The sequence below is a fragment of the Stegastes partitus genome, unplaced genomic scaffold, assembly GCF_000690725.1.
Source record: "Stegastes partitus isolate 25-593 unplaced genomic scaffold, Stegastes_partitus-1.0.2 Scaffold69, whole genome shotgun sequence".
Lineage (NCBI taxonomy): Eukaryota > Metazoa > Chordata > Actinopteri > Pomacentridae > Stegastes > Stegastes partitus.
The window spans coordinates 223,966-251,537 of record NW_007577800.1 but is presented as its reverse complement, the minus strand read 5'-3'; positions in this window follow the sequence as shown (position 1 = coordinate 251,537).

Here is a 27,572-nt window from a genome sequence, read left to right as displayed (position 1 = left end):
TTTATCAGTGAAAGTTGGTGTGCTGTATGACATCCAGTCCAATATTATTATTTCTTGACAAGGAAGAACGCGTAAGGAAGTTTGACTGATCTTTGAAGATCTGCCGACTGAAATCAAAATCTTCTAAAAGATCCTCATCTAAATTGGAATCTACACTGTCAGACTCCCTACACTTCCCAGCAAGTAACATCTTCATAGCTTCCGGTTAGAAGAGTCCCACTCCTGTCTCAAGACAATTGTGAGGTCTTTAATGGCATCCCACAGCCTGGATGATTCAAACAGCAGTTGCGTAAGGTTCAGTAAGAAGAAGAGAGCTACTTCAATTAACGTTAATGAGCTAAAATGAATCATGTTAGCAGAGCTCACTGGTGGTGATTCACGGACTGGAGCCTGTTACGCAGACAAAGCAAGAAAGCTCATCATCAACCTCACCCCCTGTTCATGTTGTCACATACTACGCTATAATGGCTTACCATAGAACAAACCATTACTTCAGAGAGCATCATGTCACGGTATGCTGAACATAACTAATTTCATTTAGTGTGAAGTTGAGCTGTATGTTTTCCCTGTGCTTTCATGGATGTAAAGAGCCTGTAATAATGAGTCTCAGCAGAATGTGCCACCCCAGGCTCCAAAGCCACATTCTGCCTCAGACGACGACAGCAGGCAGATGTTTAAATACACTGTTGCCTTACTTCGGCATAAAGACCTCCGTTTCGGTGTGAGACAAACATGAAAATAATGAATTAATTGCTTCACTTGCGCAAACATCTATCCCCATGTTTAGGGCAAGACACCCTGTGATCAAACATCAATATCTTCTCAGCTGGAGTCTTGTGCTGCCGCTAAACTCCAGCCTGCGGCAGAAAAGACCCGTGCAACATTTTAGCATCAGAAAAATATACTACCGGAAAAATTCTACTGATGCCAATATGTGAATTAGCCTTTTGATTTCCCCCCTGGGTATGCATTCCCAAGCACACACACACAAACATAAGTATAGCCGTGCGCAGACAAGAGCTGAGGTGGGAGGAAGTGTTGAATTTCTGAGCCTACCTCCCCTTCCTCCCCACCCTCGCTCTTGGGTTTCGTTATCAATCGTGCCCAGCACTCCCAGGGCTCTGTAATTTCCAAATAAATAAATCATTAGTGGCTCCAGCATGAGGATTAATCAGTGGCTGCTGCTGCCGCTGCTTCTGCCTCTCCGTGGGAGTGTACCGTCACTCCCACCACATTCACATCAAGCCCCATCAGCAGCAACTAGCTGGGCTACGTCGATTGGCAGCGCTGACTGTGGGGGATTAGACGTGGCAGCCTGGAACCTCCACAAAATGCTTGTTTCAGCTCTCTTTTTTTCCCCCCTTAATCAGACACTTTCTTTCACTTTTTGATCATTCTCGCCCCTTTGATTAATTCATGCTATATTATGGACCAAGTATAGCAGAACTGTATATTTACAGTACTTTCATATGTGAGGTTTATCTATAATGAAAATCTGGGATTTGTGAAAGATCTAACTTTGAGGGACACATGTTGATAGGCATTTTAAGGGCTCTGTGTAATTGAGTCACTGAGTAGAGGGGGATGGGGTTTATAAGGAGGGACTGATGCAGTGACAGAGAGGGGAGATAGGAGAAGGGAAGACAGGTTAGAGAAGGATGGGGAAGAATAAGTGCTCCGCTGGATCGAAGCGGAGGGTAGCGAGCCCAACTAATCGGTCACAGAGCACTCAGGCCACGAGAACAGCTAATGGATTGTTTGTTGTCTCCAAATCAAATGGTCCTTTGATGTGCCACAGACTTATTGCATCTACATGGAGTGAATAATAATAACGTAATGAAGTTTATGTTTGATGCCCTTCTTAAAAACAGCTTTTTAAAGTGATTTGCAAGAAGCACCATAAAACAATTTACTGAAAACAGAAAAAACGACTAAATAATCTAATGTTCTTTTCCAGTCATTGGTTAAACTACGAAAAAGTCAGTATATCAATGTTACACATTTACATTGTTTTTTTTTTCCTCGACAATAACCCCCATCTGCCTTAAAATAGCGTAAATTTCACTCCACACTGTTCCTTCCTCTAGAATGTGGGGCTCTATTAAGTGTCTCTCTCCACTCACATCTCCACACTCTGTTGCAGCTTGAGCACACCAGCTACTCGCCAGTCTGCTCAAACCCCATGAAAGTACTCTGCACTACACAATTGCAAGTAGGAATACTGCAATATTTCAACTACACACTGAAAAACAAAATTACTTCTTTAAAAGGGCATTTTTTCAAACAATTTACAGATACTTTGCAGATTTTCCCCTTTTTGTTAAACTATGATGATATGAAATGATATGTCCACTTAAATAAACCTGTGTTTGTGTAAATAGTAATTTGTTCTTTTAAAATGTTTGGCAGTGAAATTACACAGTTTTTACTGACCGTCATCAGTACACTAGTGAAAATGGTCAGCCATGCTGTTGAATGCTTTTGCTCCTTGTTTGTCTTCTAGTGTACAAAAAGTCCACATGGACACATGACCTGATTTTCACCAGATAGATAAATACTTTATTCATGTCCTTGGGGACATTCAAGGTATCCAGTAGCTCACGCACGTTTCATACAAGACAGATAAAGGAACAATGTCCAAAACAACGTGCAATTAACTCGCAGATTGTGCTTGTCGAAGAAATAGCAAGGTGCCTTAAATGTTGGCATTTACAAAAATGTGCAAAATGTGGTGCAAAATTGGTGGTATTTACAATAAAATACAGTATCATAAGAATACAGAATACAATACATCTGAGTATTGTATGTGCAATGTGAAAATAGCACGGATAATAATGAGCATATAGCAGAGTCCTTAAATTCAGAATAACAAAATAAGGTCGAGGATGAAACCAAACCAGACAGTTAAAAACTAAGGGCAAAACTAAGTATCATATACCAAAACAACACTACTTATAAACATAATTCAGGATATTTCTCAGTAAACTGTATTTTTAAATGACTGTAAAAGCTTTTTAATAAAAACACTTCTTTTTTTTTTTGATTATTTTAAAAGAAATAAACAGTTACGAGCACTAATCAAATGTTTTTCTACCTGTTGTTCTGTGTTTAGGCAACCAGTGGGAAACAGTCATTTAAAGGCATAGAATTCCCAATATGTCACTGAAACAAATTCACATTAATATGATTTTGTGTTCTGAGAGAATCTGTTGTATTGTTTTCTAGCTGTATTAAGCCCTGCCATAATCATTTCATTTTGTTTTCCACTTATGAATTTATTACACGCCTGTAATTTAACAATGCATTGTTTTACCACAATTCCTATGTTCGCTGTTTTTGTGATGATTCATTTGTTGGTAAACAGAAAATGGAACATTTAGAACTATGTCTAATGGGTTTAGAAGAGTCTAACACATTCGAGAGAGAAAACACTTGCCATGAACACACAGTTTGCAGCAAGGCAAATATGTTAGGAATGCTGCGATCCAGGCATCGGACCAAACCGTTTCATCCGAAAATCTACCCACAAAGTAGCTAGTGTAAACATGGGGCAGACATATTTTAGTTGATCTCTGTGCAAAGAGAATGGATTTAATCAAAAACGTCACAGCAACCCAATTAGATTTTCAGCAGCTTTACATTTGGTGAACCTCTTAAGTAGATACTGCACAAACTTTACTGGCAGAACAAACTTCACGGGGGTGACTCTGTGGCCTTATTTGTAAAGCACATGTTTGTCCATAAATTCAAACCCTCCACACACATACATTCTCTATTTTCAGTGCTACTAGCAGTAAAATAAAGACCAAAAAAGTAACACTTACTATAAAGTAAACTTAATGGCATAAGGGACCTAAGCCTACAATTTAGTTTGTGTTCTTGTGTGCTGGGATGCTACATTCCATCAAATATTATCACAGATGCATTCATATGTCTGAAGCAAAGTGAGCCAGCATGTTTCTATCCAGACTTGTAGGACTGCTCAGCCAGAATTTCATCATGCACCCTTTTTTCATTCTTGAGACCAATAATTTGAAATGCTGACCTTACCCATATTATCCCCTCACTTGTGAGAACTTCTTTGTGAAGGACAAAACTAATATGATGCTTTTAGTGCATCACTCAAATGTCATCCTTGTCATCGTAAAAAAGCGAAAACAAATAGGTCACAAGAGGCACCACAAAATGGCATTATATCAAAAAATTTAAGGTTAAACGTCAGTCCTGTTTTCTCAAGTTCACTTTTAAACTGTAGGAAACCTGTATATTTTGTGAAAGCCATTTCCACAGTATGCTGAGAGTACCTTAAGAGTATGTCACTGTGATGAATCTGTCTCCGCTGTTTTAAATTTGCACACACAATGCTTTTGTCTTATTGATGTTTATTTCATGGAGTTAACAAATTACAATTATTTTTTAATGAAGGCAAGCGGTATTATTAAAAATGTGTGATGTGATGGATGGTCTGGGCACATTATGTTGAATAGGTATTGTGTATTTCTGCAGTCTTAAATGAAAGGGCAGTGAATGTTAATAATGATTATTTTGTCCCCTTTGACATTTCCATGTGTTTCATGAAATAAAATCCTATGAGCACATGTACTGATCATTGCCATTAGTGGATAACTCTCCTTTTTTCTCAGTTAGGCTGAATACACAGCCTGTTCTAAAGCAGTAAAATCAGCAGACCTCAATATAGACACGACATCCCATAACAGAATACAACACTGTCCTATTTTCCAGTTCTGACTCTGGGAACCAGTTCAGAAAAGCACTGTTTTTTCAAGCTTTCTCCTTTGCTTGGCTTATTCCAACTCATGTACTTTGATTTCTTCTCTTGTCAAGAGACAGCATGTCTTATTCTGTGGTCTTGTAGCTTTCACGGTGGAGCAGGAGAAACTTATTTTTGAGGTATAAAAATATGAAGGCATCTATGACCCACAGTCCTGGCATTCTAAAGATAATATTTAAAAAGACAAATCCTGGTGAATGCTGGCAGAAAGACAGTCTGTGCTGGTAAGAAATCACATGAAAAGATGCACAAACAACTCCTGAATCCAGGGAAGTGTTTCAAATTTACTTTATATGCTAAAAATAAGTCTTTATAGGTTGTAGGGTCCAGCTGCAATGCATACTAGCGATGTTCAATGATGCATTAGAGCTGCAGTGGCTGTACGTTTTGGACACAAGAGTTCACACTTCATACTGTCTGGCACAATACATCAGTCAAAAATCAATCTACAAAAGCCACGCTTTTTTGGGTGGGTAATTTTGAATAATGCCACTGAGAAATAAAAAACAAACACTGCTGTTAAGGCAAACTCAACACTCCCCGATGCTTCTTTTTACAATGAAAGCATCCCAGAAAAAACAAAGACAGACAGACAGACAGACAGACAGACAGACAGACAGACAGACAGACAGACAGACAGACAGACAGACGTTGATTCTGCCCCAGGAAATGCAAACTGATCAAGGTTGGTGTGCATGTATTTGAAAATAGTGCACTGACACATATTTAACGTCCCTCCAGTCACTGATTAAACCCCTAAAACCTCACCTGTGTCTATCAAATACACATATTTCTAAGTTGTTGGTTTCTTTTTTGCTTTGTTCAATTAAATGACTTTCAAAAGCATTGCATCCTCTGAAATGTGCAACTCTTTATTAAGTCCCCACATCTCTCTCCACTCACCCTTACACTTCTTGTTGCAGCTCAAGTACACCAGCTCACATACGACTCTGCTCAAACACTGTGAGACTACACAATGGAAACTTGGAACACTGGAGTACCTCAGTCATATTTTCATTCATGTTTGAACCGGAAAGCAATACGCAAGAAGAATAATAATACGGAAAGCTTGTTTGTTTTGTATAAAATTCACGTTTCTCAGAAGGTCATCAGTCCACTGCAGTTTCAAGGTGGAAATGCTCAGCCATGGGGCTGACTTCTTATTTCACTCATGTGTCTCCCAGCACATAAAAAAACACCACATGGACACATTAACAAGGTAAAAACACTAGACTTTCACCATAAAGGATCTTTAAATTGACTGGCCTAGTGAGAGTAATGAGTGAGTTCTCACTCATTAACAGTGCTTGCTGCCTTTTTGGTGTGAAAATACAATAAAAGCATAATGTTATGTGTACACCATGAAAGATCATTAATGAACTGCTTAATGAAATGAGTGTTCTTGGTGCGGTGAAAACGTGCTATTTTCATCACTTATGCTTGCTTGGTTAAATGCAGTTGGTCTATCAAAGCTTATCAAAGCTGAAAAAGGCAGACAGATTTCAAATGTACTCTGAGCCCCTTGAGCCATAAGCTGTGCTTTGCCTGTCTGTTTGCCAAACGTGATCCAGCAACACTTAAGGATTAGAATTCTACTAGTGTAGAAAAACCTGAAGTTGGAGTGAAGTCTTGTTGACGAGAAAAGACACTGACAAGGACATGACATACACATCAGACTATATTTGAAAACCAAATAAAGGATTTGTCATTTCTCTATTTACATGCACATGTACAGTATGTGTATGTGTTTGAGTGAGAAAGGCTCACATATTGGTTGACAAAAGGACACCGCAGTGTTTGTGTACAAAGACACACAATACTAACATGCTCTTCTCTTCTGTTTCTATTTCTTCATCTGTCCTTTTATATACCAGTGGGCTTATTTGTTATTGTAATTCCTTAAAATGAATCACTACATATCAGAAGCAAACAGGCTTCCATTTTATTTCGCGCTCGTCAAGTTCTGTGCTTCCCTCAGAGGTCTCTTTCACTCCCCTGTCCTCTCTCTATCGTTCTCTCTCTATCTGCAAACCTCTCTCTCTGTCTCTCTTTTGTTTCTCTTTGTGCCCATGCAGACGTCAGAATGTCAAATGATAGGGGAGGAGAAGAGACAAAAACGATAGCCTCCATTTTAAAGGAAGAACAACAGTGAGTGAAGATCTAATTACTCTTATGAGCTTATGCCAGCACACTGTGTGAATCCTAAACACAGTTCCCGATCACCATTGACATTCTGCTCTGAGACAGAAGCCAAAAAACGGGGGGAAAGATAGGGGAACAGGAGAAAGTGGTGAATAAAGAACAACTCAGTCAGGGGAAAAAGGGCAAGGATGGAGAGAGGGTAAGGGGAAGGAGGGAATGAGAGAAGGGACTTACTGCAAAGAGCACAAAAGGGGTAACAAATGAAGACAAAAAAAAAAAGAACGGTCACTAGTGAAGAGAGAAGCAATTTCAATTATGATCAGCTAACACATCACACCAAGTGTGTACCAAAGTCACTCTGTTTGACTTCATGAGTGGAGCAACTCCATCTCTCTTTGATCTTTTGATAGAGCACATTTTGCAATCACTCAGAGACATCACTTAAGCAGAGGACAGTGTCACTGTGGGGCTTTTCACCACACTTATGCTGTCTCTGTTGACATCTACGTCCTTTCAAGTTGGAGAGAGTGCGTGAACAAGTGTGTACACGAACACTGTCACACCTCAACTCCACCCACATGCACCAGCACTGCACACATAGGTCCCTCCTCCTCTACATTTTGTCAGGAGAGAATGGAACTCCGCCTGCATTGTCAATCCAATCAATACTCACAAGGCCAGACACATGCCCTGGACTACCGAGCATCAAGAGCTAACAAGAAGGCCCTGTGTGTCTAATACACACCGATTAATTGACTAAAGATTGCTGCGTCACTTCTGTTGGTAATATTGTGCGAAATAATTAAAAAGAAATACTGATTTTCTCATCAGGGCCGCAAAGCAACAACCAATACCCATCTGTCAGGTTAAGTGTCCTTAGACTATTTAATAGTGCTATTTCTTTATCAATCAGGACAAAAGACCTCAACTGCAAGAAAAATTAGCCTCTGTGAAACACGCAGTACTGTATGCTCTGAAAAATCCGTTTGTCTGTACACATTTACATGACTCTTGACATCAAATCGGGTCCACACAAGTCTCTGACCTTCAGTGAAAGATTCAACTGAATGAGTGCTCTCAACAAGGACATCCACTGCGTTGAACCAATAAGGAAGACAACTGAGGTTATTCACACTGGAGCCATTCACCACTCTTGCTAGAAATGTCACAAAAATGTACAAAAGCTTGCCAGCTGTAACATTCCTCAGCTAATAATTTCTCTGCATCATCATACAATTGATGAGATCAAAAATGCTTTCATAGCATAATTATGTATTTTAGAGTAACAATAGCAATGAACCCTCTGAACCCTCATTTTTTACTGCAACAAAGTCAGGCACTTCTTTTGGAAACACCCATGGTCAAGCACAGAGAGAGCTTAATGTCTTGGGCAGTGTGACACAATTACAATGCCACAAATAAGGATTAAAAAAAAAAAAAAAACACGGTTGATTTTCTATCCTCCAATAATTAACTACTTATATTTTTTCACTCTACTCTGCTTATCAACTCTATAAAGACAATTCATCATACTGAATGTATCTTTCCATAACTTTGCTCCTCTCTATACCATTTTTGAGCAATGCTGCATGTTGCTTTATTGATTAAGTATGTTTTATTTTGCCCTCAATCTCTAATTTGTTTCCATACTCATCTCCTCTCTGCTCCGTGTAAACACAGCTGGCAGTTCACTGAAAAATTCTCTGCATTTTTGCCAGGTGACTTGTTTGCAACCGAGCCGATCATCGCTTCTCAGCTACAGTGAGGAGTGCAGAATTTTATGCTTTTTACAGCATCTGGTGCAAAGAGGATTACTTTTGGCTAATTCTTGAATGAGGCATGTGGAATAAAATGATTTTGATGAAAGATCACAATTTTAGGCTTAGATTTGGTTCATTTTCCCAATGGAACCACATGTCACACACAATTAGTTTAAGGACAGTCAGAAAGCTGGAAATATCCATCCATTATCTATACACCGCTTAATCCTCACTAGGGTCACGGGGGGCTGGAGCCTATCCCAGCTGACTTAGGGTGAAGGCAGGGGACACCCTGGACAGGTCACCAGCACAACCAAGCACACTCACACTCAGACCTACGGACGATTTAGAATCACCAATTAACCTCACCATGCTTTTGGACTGTGTGGGAGGAAGCCAGAGAACCTGGAGAGAACCCACGCTGCACTGGGAGAACATGAAATTCCACACAAAAAGATCCCGGGTGTCCCCACCAGGACGTGAACCAACAACCTTCTTGCTGTTAGGCAACGGTGCTAACCACCGGTCCACCTTGCAGCCCAAGCTAGAAATATGATGATGGTAATGCTTTCTGTTTTAACAGTCTCCAGCTCTGATATATGATTTAATTTTGGTGATTTTTTTAAAGATATCCTGCCTTTAAAACTTGCTGGGGTTCAGAGGATTAAAAGATAATAGTACAAGTTGGATTCGGGTCAACACAGGTCATTTGACTTGACATGAAGGCACCTTACCCTTATCTTTTTAATAAGGAAAACCTTAGACAGTTGTGAAAATGCTGTTGACTGGCATGTAAAAGAGCCCTGCAGCTCTCAAACTTAGTGTTGCTCATCAACACAATAACTGGTGATTCACGTCTCTCAGCAGTCATTAACCGTGTGCGCGCGCGTGTGTGTGCGTGTGTGTGTGTGTGTGTGTGTGTGTGTGTGTGTGTGTGTGTGTGTGTGTGTGTGTGCGCACTCATTGGCCACAACATTAAAACCACTGACAGCTTAATTTAAGTAAGTGACATTCATTATCTCATTACAACAGCACCTGTTAAGAGCTCATCAAAAGGTGGTCAGTGAATAGTCAGTTGTTGAAGTTGATCAGTTGGAAGTGAGAAAAATAGGTGCAAGCGTAAGCTTCAGAGCAACTTTGAAAAGGACCTGTACCACCTACTGTTGCAGGCCACATACCCCCCTTCATGCCAGCATTATCCCCTGGTGCTGTGGCGTCTTTTAGCAAGATAATGTGCACTGCCTCAAACTGTTCAGAAATGATTTGAGGACCATGACCAAGAGTTTAAGGTGTTGACTTGACCTCCAAATGCCATAAATCTCAATCTATTCACACATCCAAGGGATGCGCTGGAAAAACCACAGAGGTTCCAAATGGTAACTCTCAAGGATATGTTGTTTATGTTTTGATACCTGATAGAACAGAACACCTTCAGAGGTCACGTGGAGTGCATAACTCCACGGTTCAGAGCTGTTTTGGTGGTATGAGGGGAACCTACGCAACAATTCAACAGTACTGTGCAAAGGTTTCAGGCACAGAAAGTAGTAATACTTGTCAATACAGTGCCACCAATTTATGTTTTCTTCAATTAACTTTATACAAAATGCAGTAAACAGAGTGGAAACAAAAGGCTCAACAAAATCGATGTTTGGTGTGAGCACGCTTTGCTTTTAAAACAGCATCAATTCTCCTTTTTTTTACTTGCACACAGTCTTGCAAGGCATTTGGAAAGTAGGTTGTTCCAAGTACCTTAGAGAACTTACCACAGTTCCTCTCTGGCTTTAGGCTGTCGCCGTGTCTTTTCTATGTTAATGTGATCTCAGGCTGACTCCATAATGTTGAGCTTAGGGCTCTGAGAGGTCCACACCATCTGGTCCAGGACTCCTTGTTCTTCTAGTGGTTACAGATTGTTTATGACTTTTACTATGACTGGTTGTGTGTTTGGGGTCATTATCATGCTGCAGAATGAAATGGGAACTCATCAGATGTCTCCCTGATATTAATGAATGTAAAGTGTTTGGCACACCCCTGTATGTGGATTTATGGATGACTCGACACATTATTGTGTGCTGATGAAGAAGAGTCATGCTCAAGGAACTGACTGTGACCAGCAGGGACCAATCATACTGTAAGACAGAAAGACGATGCATTTAGTTTATTCATTGTTACGACTAGATACTGGTAAAGTATTCAATTCATCAAAAATTCTCAGAAAGGTTATATGAAGCCAACTTAACCTTTAGAGGGACATGTAATGCTATTTTTCAACAAAAAAGAGTGGAAAGTTTTGTTTTTTGTTCTTTTTTTTAAGAGATTGTTTTGGTGGTAATTTGAGACACTGCTCTATGAACCACGCAGTGTCTCTTGTAGCGCTGAATAGGACAGTTTGCTTTAGCAGAAACTACAGTGTGCACAAAAACTGTATATTTTGTTGTATACAATGATTTACAAATTTGAATACCAACTCCCTGAAGTGAGAAGAAGGCAAAGGAGCATTATGAAAGATTAGCATGGCCCCCAGCTCACACACTTACTTATATCTTTTTAAATGAAGGATGACACCTACTGTACATCACTGCCAACGTCATTTGATCTAGCATTCACAATCACACACAACTACTGATAACATACTAAATGACCATTGTTGTAACTTCACATTTAGATTCATTGACCACCATACTTCTAAACCAGTTTTTGTCTGTTTTAAGTCATTGGAAGCAAATCACAATCGCATAAACGCACCTCGCCCATCAACCAACACCTTTCATGCAGCAGAAGTGTCTGCAATATCTTGTTTGTGTTTGTGTGCACTTTTCTTTGATAGAAAAGGCATCGATATAGCAAAGGAAGTGCCAATGTGGCCAAGAGGCAGAAATGCCAAAGTCTGTCACAAAAGCCGCCTGTCACAATAGCCTACACCCTGTGCAAACTATTTTCATTTTTCTACATTTTGTTTTTCACAGCAGAAGCACTGCAGTCAATACTAAATGTGAGTGCAAGACCTAATAGACAATGACTGAGATTTGATCTTCTTTTAACTGGAAATGTTTCAATATCAATCTAAATCTTTCACCACAAAAGAAAGCCCTAAAAACCAAACAATGTCCTCAATAAATAAATAAAAATCTAAATTTAAAACTGACAGTTAATGGCCTTTCAAGTCAGCAGAGAAGTGGCGTAAATCTGTTGTTCTTCTTAATGACAGAGCAATGTGAGCAAAAACATGGCTCTATCCCAGTGGAGCCGTGAGCATTCATGTGGACGACCACCCTATTACAGGTGTGAGATGGGGCTAAATGGAGAAAAATGATGTCCAGTCAGGCGGGCAGGACCTTGTCCCCAAGCAGTTGTTCAGCAGTTTGATCTACAGCACGGGTCACCTTGTCTACCCACTTACAACAAAGCTACAGCACAACTAAACCCAATTCACAAAACACAAGGGAAGGTAAGATGAATCATTGGGTCAATATGATCGGGCGGCCTTCTCTCACCTCTGTGCTATGTCCTTATAACACTTAACCTTCAACTGAGAAAAAAATGGTTGAAAATGCCCCATGGAGAAACCAAGGCATGAGCCAAACGGTGTGTTCACTCACCCTTGGGGACTGGAACTGCATTATTCACAATTATCTTTGTATGCAGAAACGCTAGCTAATTAAAGGCATTCTGTTGTGTTTGGCTGGGAGCCTCTAGAAGTGTAAAACTGTAAGAAATACCACCAGGAAAAGGGCTATGAAAAATAAACCCCAACACTTTTAGCACCAGCAAATTCATCAGCAGATAAATGTAGCTGGGGCAGCTACATCTGAAGTGCTGTCTGGGGTATTACCATATAGCAGCACTGAAAAATGCAGGATCATAACACCCATGTAATAATCTAACCATATACATTACACTGTAGGTACATACAGTACATGGTAGAGTCTGAGCAATAAATCAGCATGGACCAGACATTGGCCAATATTAACATACTGCAGATATATTGTACTGACATATACTGTATATATATATATGTACTAATTTGTCATCAAGGGTAGGAAGCTTGTCAAGTGTATAATTGTGTTTGCTGATTTACTCTATATTATGCAGTAAAATAAATGTCAATGTAGAGAGCATGCCAACACTGTTTTTATTTTTGAAACATTTCATAAGTGAACAAACATGGCTGTAAAGCCACTTGGTTGTCATGATCTGATTAACATGTCCAAACTCCTTCCTTCCTCACACTTCCTGATAGCATTACTTTAAATTAATCAGAATAAGAGGATTAGACAGCGTAGTTTAAAATTCCAAGCAGATAATGTTGTGCTTGGTAGAAAATATTATTTTACAAAGACATCACGAGAGATATCTGAAAGATAAGGCTTTAATAATAAGAATTTTTTTAGAGGCAAGTTGGTACACACCAGTGCAGGTTGCTAGAACTCACTAACCCTTTTCAGTAGTTCATTCTAACATGCACTACGACAGTCCAAAGTTTGCCCATTTCCTGAGGTGAGCAACACAAAACACAAACCGCTGGTTGTACATTCCAGTCTTGTTCCTGTGTGGGTAGCTAGTAAGGGATCACAGCCTGCAATACTGGTGTCAGCGGACCTTGGCACTTCACTTAGACGTTTTGTGCCAACAAATTAGGTAATGGTCAGCTGAACAGCTCCCAATAAAAAGGGTTGTGGGGTATTTTCAGGAAATATGGATTAGTGGGTCTGGTTGTGAGAGGGGTACCATTTACACCAACATGCTACTAGCCACAATGTTGCTCTGATCCTGTGAAGGTATGTCAACAGATATCAGCTATAAAATGACGATGACATTCTCATACACAGCAGCAAAAAAGAAGCACCAGGCATTGCAGTAAGCACATGGCAGTTGAAAGTTGATAGCAAACTTTAAATATGTAGTAGGATTTAATTCTAAAAAGTACGTTATTGTGACTTCTTGTGCGACAGGTATTTGTCTCAAAGTGCACCTACTTTGGGCCCTTTGTTAAAGCTGAAAAGAGTTTATCGATGAAGAATTGCATTTGACAAATGCTATTTTCTGAGCTTTAGAAAGCTTTTGATCCTTCTTGCACTGGCATCACAATTAACCCCATGGTCATATCACTGCTCGTGATGAGAGCAGAAAGCAGCTAGGAGTTTCTCTCTTTTTTTCTCTCCATCACGGTAAACCACACCATCCCTGCAGTATAATCATCGTAACATTGTGCGGAGGGACTTGACATGCCTCTAATGAGATGTCAGCAAAAGGAGGCAGAGAAAGATGCAGGGTGTACACTTCGATACCTGCACCAAATGAGCTCCTATCCTGATAAGGAGCCATACTTGAGACTACCTCGTCACCACTGTTGTTTTGTGAGGATATTCAACGTATTTATCATAGGTCTTACATGTACCTGTACCGTCAACTCTTTAAATGGGGGCAGAGAAGGATGTCCTATTGGGTAATTGTGGAAGTGTGCGATTATGTGCATGTTTGTGTGAGTTTATATGTTCATGGGAGCATACATGAGACTGAAAACTCAATCCTACACGTGTATGGGTGAATGGCCTGTGTCTCTGGGGGGCAATTGTTCAACATGCCCAACCTATACTGCACTCTTTATTACTGCTTTATTAAGTGTGCTTTCTATTTTAGCACAACTTGGCCAGATGCCCTCTCAACCACACACTACCTTTCCCAGAAGACTCACAGGCAATCACACTCAAAAGTGATTCATTATGGTATTACTAATAAACCTCTGTACTGTGATGAAAAGACAGGACTGGAAAAACAGAGGTCTAAAATGTTCAGAGGCATTTCTAGTAGGGACTTCAGATGTTCAAAACACAAAAACATTTGATCAACTATATTTAAATGCAAATTTCCTTTGGATTACCAGTTTAACAGAGCTGTCCATATATGATCCTAAGATTAAGAACACAAGAAGGATCATTCTCACAGGGCACAGGGAAAGCCAGATGAAAAATCAGTATAGATAATCATAAGCTCCTCGTTAATAAAATCACATCAATCCATTTTACTAAAGAACCCACTGACACTTATAAATACCTTTTAATGGTATAGTTTCACTGAGGAGGTTTACTGTTGCTTTGAGAAAGTGAAAACAGTGGGACATATTCAATGAGTTGTAAATAAAAGTAATGAAAGTTTGCCCAACGTGCACTAATTAAAACCTGACGCTGACACATCTGCAGGCAAATTAAAAAGCTACAACCTAACCCTAGTGGCACTCCATGTATTATTGTTGTCAAAATTAAATGCTCTTTGATATAACAAACAAAATATAGAGTTTATCAGCACACGCTATGTTTTGTTTACGTTGTATTAATTAACATACAACATAGTCTGGTCTAAATTTACTTGACACATAACAAGTAAACATTTTCTGAGTTCAAAATGTGTCTTGCAATTATGAATTGAAAAAAAAAAAACCTATTCTGTATTTATTTATTTTTTTGTTTGTTTGTTTTTTGGCATTTCATTTTGTTAAGTGTGTACAAATTCACTGATGTTCTTGTAAATCTTTTTTGTTTCTTTCTTTTCCTGTGTGCCTTGTCTTTTAGATGTTAGACTTTTTTGCCTCAAATGCAGATATTTGCCAATGCGTGTCAAGAAAGAAAATGTATTTATTGTGGATCAGTGACATCATGGCTCACAATCAATCTGCTTAATAAGGTTAGGTTGGGCGCCGATACAAATCAGACGTATTGTATCCGTGCATCTCTGACATGAATGAAAATGTATGCGTAATCTATATTGCACACCAAGAAAGTGTCAGCTGATCAGATGGAAATGTATGGAAAGCTGTAACAGGCAGTGTGTGGCAAGAGAAAGAGATAAAGTAATGTACATTCTCTTTTACACAGCATCCATTAGTTTATTGCTTGTTCTGCGTGTGTGATTTTCTTACAGCATGCTAAAACACCTGAATGCAGTGCTACGTAGTATTCAGTTTTTAAGCGTACAATTTTGGAACTTTTAATCGGGACACAGGTTCCCAACAGACCTACATAAATACAGCCCACATCCAACCCTAATCTCATATCTTATATCAACCATGCTGGTTTTACGACATGTCATTCATCCCACTTTGCATCTTGCTGGTTTACAACATCCACTGCGGGAGTGGGGCGGCCATCTACCAGCGCTACAGCATCGGCTCATGGCAGGTAGCTGCGAAATGTCTTAGATGCAACGGTTAACTGGAATTACAGTAACAAAATACTATCAATAGAAATTGACTGATATTTCTGGTGTTGACTGTTATGGGTAGCAACATTTAATCATTTTGTCGACCCATCACGCACATCCCCAGTAAACAAGTGTAATAACCTTGAACTTTTATAGGCTTTCTTTATATTTCATCGTCTAACATCAGTAAACTGTGCTTCAAGTTAAGTTGTTTTTTACAGAGAGATTCACGTGCCACTGCTGAGTGTGAAAGTCTTATCATTTGTCATCTGTAATTAGCTGTACTGTGGAAAATATATGCAGGCAACGACAGCGGTGGCACTGTTAACTTCAATTAGTCTGTATCCATTTGTCTTTGTTCGGAACATTCAGTGGTCGTCATGAGGTACAGATACCTGCAAATTTGCATCAAAGCAAACATCTTGAAGACCTCTCTGACATCGAAGCAGAGCTGTGCCTGTGAATGGGGATTGTCTATTTATAAACTGTATTTCTATTAGAGAAATTGCCAGCACAGTGTGGGTGTGGGGTTGGGTTGGAGCCTTGAGATGGGTGGTGGGTGTGAGAAAGAAAAGAGAGTAAATGTAAGCGCAAAGCATGTGCCAAAGACTGGCTATAAATCAACTTCCACACATAAATTTGGTGATATTCATGCATTGCTGTTTAAGTGGTACAGCTTTTGCCTTTGATGTAACCATGGTAATTTCCAATAGTGAAACAGCATGACTACCAGACAAAGGGCACAGAATGCATGCTTTTACAAAAACAAGACGTTCGCTCTAGATTCAGTCGAGAACAGCAGAAGCAAAACAAGTGACAGAAAATGAGGACGCGGTCAGAAAGGCTAACACTGACGTGGCCTTTAATATATCCATCCATTCCGCTGCGTGAATGGAAGCGATCACCTCAAGTAGCAGGCACAGCAGCAGTGGCTGCAAGCATCCCACAAGCAAAGAACATCAAGGTTCACTAATCTCTGTCTGCAGCCTCCTCCTCCTCTTCTTCCTCTGCTCCTCTAATCAATACCAGACTCCACAGCACACATCAGGTTCCAAGAGGCAGCTAGTCCACTGATCCCAATCTCCACCCTTCAGCAGATAAGGCCAGTACAGGAAGGACAGTACAATAATTGCCTGCTACAAAATCGTCAGCTTTTGACTTTTTTTTTCTCTCTCAGCTCAACTCATTAGGCTAATTAAGATGTTAATAGGGAGACGAGTAGATCCGAGGAACCTTATAGTCTGAAACTAAACCTAGCAGCTACTCTTGGTCACAAAAGACTAGATAAAATGCCACTGGGCACCATTTGTTTACAAGTTTCTTTCTCAGTCACACAGACACCCTTCAGCCTCCAATCTGCCATTCTCCCTTGCCTGTCTCGTTTCTTCTCAGTTACCTAGGTTTGTCTTCTTTTACCCAGCCCCCTCCAGGCCCTACGTAATCACCACAGGTCTGTCATATAATAAAGCTTAATGCTGGTGTTTAGTGAAGGAATGGGGAAAAATATAGCAGCAACTAGCATTTCAGAAGATGAAGGAGCAGATGTTTCCTGTTGGTGAAACAGAATGCACAAAAACAGATGTAGCCTTGTAACATATACACAAGGCACAATGTTTATGGTAATTGAACAGCCCAATTTGTGATCAATAGGAATTATACAACTAGTCCATCAGCACATGCACTAGGGCTGCCATCAAAGACTGGTTTTCTATTGAATAAACTGTTGACTATTTTACAGATTACTGTATTAATCAAAACGACAAAAAGTTATGAGCCTTCTGAAGCCCCAGCAGTTTCTAGGTTGTTGTTTCTTTTGTTTCTTGCCACATTTTTATACACTCTAAGTTCATTACTAATTATAATACCTTCAGTCACAGAAAAAGAAAAAAATAAAGTTGAATTTCTTTGTTTTACAAATAAATAAGAAAAAAAAGATCATAATAGTGCCCACTGATGTTACTGATACTGGTCAAAATGACTTTACATACTACAGATATTCTACTACTTACAGGTTAAATGTGTTTCCATACTGTAGTTCAGTACAGTTCAGTCAAAAAAGTTGCTGAATTTTTATTTTATGACTTCCTGGTTTAGCCAGGGAGCACAGATTTATATGTTTTTTTTAACACATTTTAGTCTGGTTAGAGCAAACAGTTTATTTTGGGGGAATTTAAAAAAAAAAAAACAGACATCGAATAAAGTGATTTCAGTGTAATATTCAGATTTGAAGCTTCCTTTTGGTTAATTTTGGTGATGGAGCAGCACAGATGAGTAGTCCAATGACCATCTTAAAGTTAAATCCCTGTCAACTTTTGCTGTTTTTACAATTTATGGCTTACATAAATTATGTGATTTGTTAATGATAACATGTCTGCAAACCCTTAAGTGTATTTTTGGTAATTCAGAGGGTTAAATAGCTCTCTCTACAAATGAATAGATGATACCTTTTTGTTTTGTGTTAATAGTAGTACTCCAAAACAATAAGAACCTTGTTTTTTTTGGAAACTTTTACACTGAATTGGATTCTGAGTTGCCTCTGCTGCAGCTAACATTTTCCAAAACTATGGTGTTCAGTGCAGCCGACCAGTGGCTGGAGGCAAAAATGGTGTATGACGCAGCAACTATGTACTACTACAGAGGACAAACATTTATTACAATCAATTGGTTCATGCAATTTCAAAGTCAATGCCACTGATATGAAATCTAATCGTGGTAGCCCTACACTGTTCATAGTTGCACCTCCCTACACACTCACATAATTAAGACAAAACAAGATCCTCTACTTGCCAACCTGCATTCTGCCCACTTTTACAAAGCAACTCACTGAAGAGAAAACAAAATCATCAGTTTTGTCATGTAACAAAACCACAAAAAACAACAAAAAAATTGAAGGTGCCTTTAGACTGGCAGTAAAACATAAATTTGAAAGGAGTTCACATAAACAAATGTGTGCAGCTGTGTTATTCAGATAAATATCAGTTACTGGAAAAAGGATTGACTGGAATCTTGGGGGAGGGAGGGGGGGAATTGGATCAGGGGATGTAATACAAGTCGATTTGTCGATGAGGCTCTACTTATGATAACATAATTGACATAATTGCAGTTTGGAAGACAAGGAATAATGTAACTCGCTGTTTTTCCCAATGGTTCCATCCCGCTGAGTACGTTTTTCTATTTTCCCTGCATACTGGAAATACTCACTAGCATTGCTTCCTGGCAATGGTGATGAAGAACAGTCAGTATGTTTGAAAGAAGATCAGAGACTCAAACTTAGAACTAGACTCAAGCAAATGAACTAAACGTATACATGCATAGTCATTGTATGTGGCTGTGACTGCTCATAATGCAGTGGAAAACTGTTGAAACAATGAAAACTATGGAGACTTTGCCATGCTTCACCATTATAGCTTCCAAACTAAGTATATATAGTGAACAATGTGCTGTGTCAAAAATGCCCACTAAGAGCTTCATACATTTAATTTCTGTGAAAAGATTAGGCCTATAAATATATCTAGGAACACTTCTTATCCAGCTGAATTAACATTTGTTCAATTCAAATTTCTAATTTAAAAACAAAAAACACAAAACAAACGTTTGGTCAGCCACTGTGCCAACAGAGACATGGCTGGCCCCCACAATACCAGACCATGCCGTTCAAGCAGCGGAGTTCTTCACAGTTCATCGTACGGACAGAACGGCTGAGTCAGGGAAGTCTAGAAGTGGGGGTGTCTGTCTTATGACAAAACAACAACTGGTGTAGAGATGTTGTGTGTCTTTCCAAGTCCTGCTCACCGAACTTGGAACTTTTAACCATCAAATGCCGGTCTTTCTACCTGCCCCGGGAATTCACCTCCGTTATTTTCACTGCCGTCTACAGGTGGACACGGACGCTGCATTAGCCGAGCTACATGAGGCTGTCTCCAGCTACAAGGCTAACCACCAGAAACTAGTCCTCATCATGGTCGGGGATTTTAACAGTGCCAACATGAGAAAGGTGATGCCGCAACTTCGCCAGCACATCACTTTCCCCACCAGAAGAGACAGAACTTTGGACCATTTTTTTTCTCCCTTCAGAGAAGGAAATGCAGCAAAGACAACCACCATTCGGCAGGTCAGACCACCCCTCCATTCTCCTTCTGCCGAGGTACAAGCAGCGGCTGAAGTGGACAGCCCCGGTGGAGAGAGAAGTGTCGCGTTGGTCTGACCAATCAGAGGCTGCCCTGCAGGACACCTTGGAGACAGCAGACTGGGACATGTTCACCCCTGTGAAAAAGTATAGGCCCCCAAGACTGAATTATTGGTTGGACCACCCTTGGCGCCAGCAACTGCTGTTTAACATTTTCAACAGCTTGTGATCAGTCTTTTACATCAATATGGAGGAACCTTGGTCCACTCTCCGCTGCAGAATAGTTTTAATTTGGCCACATTAGATGGTTTCTGAGCATGAAATGCCCTTTAAAGGTCTTTCCACAGCATTTCAATTGAATTCAAGTCAGGACTTTGACTCTGCCACTGCAAAACCTTAATTTTGTTCTTTTTGAGCCATTTAGAGGTGGACTTACTTGTGTGTTTTGGTCCATTGTCATGCTGTATAACCCATGTGGGCTTAAGCTTTAGATCATGAACTGATAGGCGGATATCCTCCAGGAGGATTTTCTGATAGAGAGCAGAATTCATGGCTCCATCAATCATGACAAGTCGTCCAGGTCTTGCAGACGCAAAGCAGCCCCAAACCATCACACTACCACCACCAAGTTTCACTTTTGGTATCATGTTCTTCTTATGGAATGCAGTATTAGCTTTACGCCAGATGTGACCCATATCTTCCAAAAAGTTCCACCTTTTATTAATCAGTCAACAGGATGTTATCCCAAAAATCTTGAGGCTCATCTGGATATTTTTTGAAAATGCCAGCCGAGTTTTTTACGTTCTTTTTGGTCCGGAGTGATTTGTGCCTTGCAACTCTTCCATGGATGCCATTTTTCCCCAGTTGTTGTGGAATCATGTACACTGACCTTCAACAAGCCTGGCAGTGATCTGATGTGGGTGTGGCTGGGGAAAGTGAACTCAAGTGCCAAATCAACTTGTTCACTTGCTAGATTGGTAGATAACAGGGCAATTATTTTTTCACATAATGCAAGGTTTGGGATAGACAGCATTTTTCCTTCAATAAATGAAATTGTGGTGTACACGAACTCTGTAGGTCTCCCACACAAAGGACACTATCATTTTGAAGGGAGAGGGGTAAGGTTTTCCGGGTTGTGGGAAAGCGGATGTTGTACAAAAGCCTTTAAACTGTGAGTCTTGCTGTAAGTGGAGTCAAATAAAGGAACAGAGACTCAAGCTCAACTCTCGTCTCTCTTTTTAGCGACTTCCACAAAATCCTAATTTTAAAAAGGTGTTTTTTTTGTTTTCTTGGGTATTTTTTTTATTTAAATTGGTTTGATGATGTGAAACATTTAAACATGACACATATGCAAAACTAGAAGACATCTGTGGACGGGCAAATATCTTAACAGCATGTTAGGAACTCAGAAATCTTAATGGCTACTTATAAAAGTTGAATCTTCAGCAAAATGTCCCTAAACATAATGAGCTCAGTTTTACTATTGTCTTTGACTGCTGAAAACAAATTTTAAGGGCCAACTGGGCTTCCAAATGTCATATTAAACTTCCTTTCTTCTTTCTTTCAATTGCTGGGCTCTTGTAAATCTGATATGTTTTGAGGGTTTTTTTCCCCACCATAGAAATTTAAGTGAATTTGTTTTGATACAATGGATCTCCCAGCATATACAAACACAGCAGAATAGCTGTCGCATTATAATGCATTTAAATTATGCATGCAGTCTCAGAGAATGTGCACATAACTCAAGACAAAACTTGTAACAGGGAGAGACACTTCATTGTCTATCACTGCTTCTTTCATGTGGGCAATCACGTCCACCTGTTCATCTTTCTTTTCATTGTAGTTGCTCTAATACACCTGAGTGAGCCTATCCAACAAATTCAGCAGCCAATAGCTATGGCCATGAAACAAAAGAGGTGTCACGAAAAAAGTGAACATGTACACCACATACAGGATCAGTTTTACATAATGAAATTGCTTTACTGAAGCACTACAAGTAATTGCGGTTATTTCAAACCTCTAGCACACATAATCACAAAATGAAGCCTGCATTAGTTGCCTGCAGACAACACAAAGAAATGATTTACCAGAGGTCATCAGCTTACATCACTGGATAACTTCCATGTATTATATATTCCTCTCCTCCTTCATAAATTAAGCACTACAGTCTACAGACATAAAACAAAAAGTAGAATTTGGTTTCTTTACCTACACATATGCCTACATTTAAATCATGACAGTTCTGAGCACAAAGAATCCATGTTAACCATATTTGACAATGTAATGCTTTCCCCATATAATTTTAAAAATTACTGAAATGAATGAGTCCAATTAGCCAGAGAGCTGATAACTACGTCAAATACAAATCCTTACTGAAACACTGTTCTTAGGGACAACTAAATACAGGCTGTGATGAAAAATTATCCATGAATTCATGAATATCATGCTTGAAAAGGTCAGAAAAGATGATTCTGTAATGATTAAGGATCTCGTGCAGCAGAGGAGCAAAGGGAAGTTGTATGTGTGTGTGAGTGTAGCAGTAGAGGCTAGAAGTGTGGAACTGGGCGCATATATTGTGGGCTAAATGAGAAGCTTCAGGCAGCAAGACTTCAATTTTCCAGTCTCCTCCTCTTGCAGGTTACATAATGTGATCAGCATGAGCATACAGGTAATTATAAGCAATCTGTTCTGCACCTTTTAATCTCTCCATGCATCTCGACTTGAATGAAAGACATGCATGAAATAGAGAGCTGGAACAATCCAGACAGGTAGGGCAGAGAGGGCACTTTAAAAAAAAAAAATCTTTTGAAAAGGATGAGCGTTCATAGATGCACGTAGGTGGTAGTCCTTTGAGTTGTATGGCTATGCAGAATTTGTGAAAATATCTTTGAATATGTAACGTAATTCATGAAGACACAGACTGATCCTTGTCCTTGTGCAGTAGGAAGGGGTTAATGTCCAGAGAAGCCTGGGGTTCAGGGACACAGCCACATGTTCCCATTATCTACCTCCAATCTCTTTGTTTTTCCTTGTTATGAGCTGACTAACCACAGAGCATAGATGGCAGTCACAGCAGCTGGAGACTGCCTCTTCCTGCCACTGTGCTTATAAAACTAGCAATTTCAAAAGCATGCAACATCCAGTTTTGGAAAACATATAGATAATGGATATACAATGAGAGACGTAGCTCCTACTAATTCAAAGTTTAATACACCTACACTTTTTGTGTAGTTTTATGTCACTGTGCACTACATAAAATACACATCACATCATTAATGTATGCATAGTAATCAAATGTACTGCAATCTACGGCAGCAATATACTGTAATGTTCCTTTTAGAATATTTATAGAAAAACAGATGCAAATAGCTTATACTCACAAATAAATGGTTCAGTCAAGCATTGGGAACCATTAAGCCAAATGTGGCTGACCATTGTGTGATTTACTGACTGTTCAGCCTAGTGACGGACTGATTACAATGATTTAGTGTTTCGTTCTCCTTAATTTTCACCCCTGCCTCCTCCGTACCTCTTCCACACACACAAAACATACACAATGCCAGTCCAAAGCACAACAGCACAAAGCTTTGCAGAAAGTACCAGTTTATCTTCGATATAAATATAAATATATATATCATTTGTCTCTTCACAAATACATATAGACTTTTATGTATTTGTCTCTCACAAAAAGCACAAACCATTTGTGTAAGTCTGTGGTTAGCTGATTGTCTTTCATTCATGTGCAACTGTAAACATAAGAAGATATGAGGTGACCTGAGACAATGCATCACTCCAAGTTGGCATGTCAGGAGTTTAAAGTAGACAGAATTTTAACACCAGCATTACTATATTGTCTACATATGATTAATAAATGTATCTACTTACATGAAATGTTTTGAAGATGAGAAATTATACAAATATATGCAAATCGTATGTTTTTTAAAATGCATTAGTTTGAGTGCAAGGCTTGCTGGACTTTCGTCGCCACAGTACATTATGATAACCGACCCCTGGCTCTGCCTTCCCAGCCAGTAAATTTTTGCATGGCCTGACATGCAAAAAATGGCGGTGCTATTTTTAGGCCCTTTTGATCTCCCTCTATTTAGTACAATATTTCTGGAAATCAGATAGAAAGCCTTGAAACTATCAGAGAGGGGCAGACAGTCACTTCTCTTCACACCTTTTATACAGAAACATTGCCTCAGTTCATATCTGTGCTATTCATATATTGAAAATGAAGTGAGAACAGAGTTTTAAGGTCAACCAAGCTCATCATATCTAAAATGCTATTAACACCCTTACTGTCATCTGCTGTCCTCATCAGAATGGAATGAGTTCACAGATTACACACAATCCTAGGGCATTCGATTCGCATTCCCTGACGGAGTGACTCTCTCTTCTCCATTCCAAATCTCTCCAGTAACTCTGTAACCCCTGAGGAGACTACCATCTGAATACTGATGCATTCATTCCCCCAGTCTGAACGCAGTGAAGAGCCATAATCCCAAGGCCCCTGCGCAAGGACGTCCTCCTTGAACCATAATCACCCTTACATCTCTTATCAGCCCCAGCCTGGAGAACATGATTAAAAAGTAGCCAGGACATACTGCCTCTGCACCTGGGATATGCCTATTCCCCGCTGCCGCATGTCAATCAAGCTGAGAGGTCCAGATGTGAAATGACTCACGACCTCCACTAGCCAATTAGAATGACTGAAAAAAGTCACATAGCGGATACTGTACATTAAGGGGTCTTAGCGGAAATAGTGGGGTCTCATAACGCTACAAGTGTATGTTGATGAGGACTATGGGGACAAAGACAGTGGCTCTACATGACTACGTGATGTCCAAGAGTCAGTCTGTAGCAGTCTGGGGCAGATTAGGCAGAGTTAAGTGGAAAGCAAAAGCAGGAAGAAGAAAATCTAGTGGAGGAAGCAGGCACACAGAAGGGCAAAATGTAGGTGCAGTGGCCTCTACCAGTCAGGCAGATATATGTAGGGTTAGAGACATGGAAAGCATAGTCACCAAGCATTTTGCCAGAGAGACAAGTGGGACGACAGACACTGTGACAGTGTCCCACAGTAAAAACTGGATGGAAAGTGGTGAACCTGGTTCCCATGGCCAATCAGGATGAGGAAGGGAAAAGAGCCAGAAGGGAGATCAAGGTAATGAATGAGCATGAAGAAGAGCAAAAAGAAAATGTAAATGGCAAGAATGGCAGGAGAAAAAGGAATTGCAAAAAAGAAGAAGTAAAGGGAGAGAGTGCACTGAAGACCACCATGTTTAGCTCCAGTTCCTAGGGACCTGGCCAACTGGTGTTTTTTTGCCACCACAAGACAAAGCATAGCAGCTGTTGAAACCTACATGAGAAATGAGTACATTTTTTTCTGCTATGGATTACACTCTGGGGGCTGAAGAATGTATTGTGCAGTACATGTCCCCCTCGGTCAGCATGAGGTTTAAGACTCTACTGTGGACTGTTTCCAAGACAAGAATGAAAGAAGGTTCCGGTCTTTGGTATCAAGGTTGCACTTAAGAACCACCATATATCGAAATATACAGTATACTACTCACAGATTGTCTTGTCATAGCCAACTTAAGGCAAGTGGAGTTCTAATGTTCATCTTAAAGAACTAGATAAGGGATAAGAGGTGTTTGGGCAATGCTAAGAAAGTTGCAATATTGAGCAGAGAGCTCATTTCTTGTCTGCAGCACTATAAAATGCCCATTTGGACACGATTCAAAAGAGAATATTGATGTTTGAAAAAAATTCACATTCACAAATCAAAGTGAAATGCAAGGTTGCCAGCCGTGCTGGCTGGCATACAGGCCAGCAAGGGGGAATTCGGTAGGCACGGAGGGCTGGTTCACAAGATGGGGAGCTTTAGGAGTGATGTACGAGGATCAATTCTAACAATGTTCATTTTCTGCACGCACCATTGGGAGAAGTAGTCAAACAGAGATAGATTAATATGATAGCCTTCAGGGCTGAGACCTGGGGTGGTAACTTAAGTTAGCTGAATAAATATCAATGTATTAACACATTTCACAGTTTATTATCCATATGCATCTTATATCATATCTGTGTAGTGACTTTTATCAATCCATGGAAGATTTCACTCAACAGGAAAATATGCATCTCTGACTCAATCACATTGATGCATGGGTGACAAACTAAAAAGAAATGTCAACATAAAGTATCTCAGTGAGGTGCAGGAGGACAGCAAGCCACAGCTTTCTCACGTGGTGTCTCCGGTGTTTAACTGAAGGACATCTATGGACTGCAGAGGCCACAGCAACAATTATTCACAAACCTTTTTTTCCCTACACTGGAGGGAGATGTGTTATGCTACGTCTGAAGAATAGCCATATTTAGACATTTAGACTTGGAGAAATGTAGATGCGTATAAATGGGCCCTGTTGGAAGAATAACCTTCAGAACTGACTGGCTTTACATAGTGTTCACTTGTACGTCATCTCTGTTCTCCTTGATATTGGGCCTCAATAAACGCTTCTGCTTAACACATCTGGGTGCTATGAAACTCCTTTCAGCATGTGTTAACCTGACCACAAGGTCTCCGTAACAATAATTATCCCATAATCATCCAACTATCAGTGACACATACCTGTATGAAAGCATTTGCATTCAATATATTTCACATATTTATTCAGATTTTAGTGTGTACTGTTTTTTTTCTCACCATCCTAAATGTTTTTTTTTTTTGTTTTTTTTTGGTAAACACACAAAAAAGATCAGTGGACTTAATTAATTTCAGGTTTGGTCCCAAACATGTCACAAAGCTTTGTCGTATTCGAAGTGTGTTTTGAGACTGTCTATCTCGGGCTTTTACTTGTGGCTGTTAAATCATGAACGGAAATATGTATCTGCTAAGACTTGCTTTACGTTCTTTAAAAATTGTCTGATTTCACAGTGGCTGACAATATAGAACCTGCACTACTGCTGCTACTCCTGAGCAGCTGTATTTTACCTAGAAAACTCTTAATCTAAAAAATTATGTGTCCAACTGAATACATTCATAGCTCAGCGGGCGGGCGGGCGCTGAGCTTTTGGTCCAACCAACGGTCACACTGCTGTATCGGTGGTAGTGGCGGCAGCAGGTGGCAGGAATATTGGGAGATCAAAATTGATATCCCGATTCCAGCACAGCGAATGAATATTTGGCTATTCGGCTATTCGGGTCCAGCCCCAGTATGAAAATCCACATTTTAAATACTCCGGGTCATATTTGTGCTTTGCCATCTTGCATCCCAACATCAACACAAACTTAAAATCAACGTCAAACAAACTATGGTTACCATGCCTGTCAAAATCAAAGTTTTCTCAAAATAAAAAATTATTATACATTATTTAATTTTGACCAGCTGTCCGCAACCCACCCAGAGCAGGTCCGCGACCCACCAGTTGAGAACCCCTGAGATAAAGGAATAAATAACAAACTCTGCCCAGTGGAGGAAAAAAGAATCACATGGCAGGCGTAGTTTGTTTAGCATTTTAGTATAATTTACTCGTCCATGTTATTTCCTGATCAGACTAAACA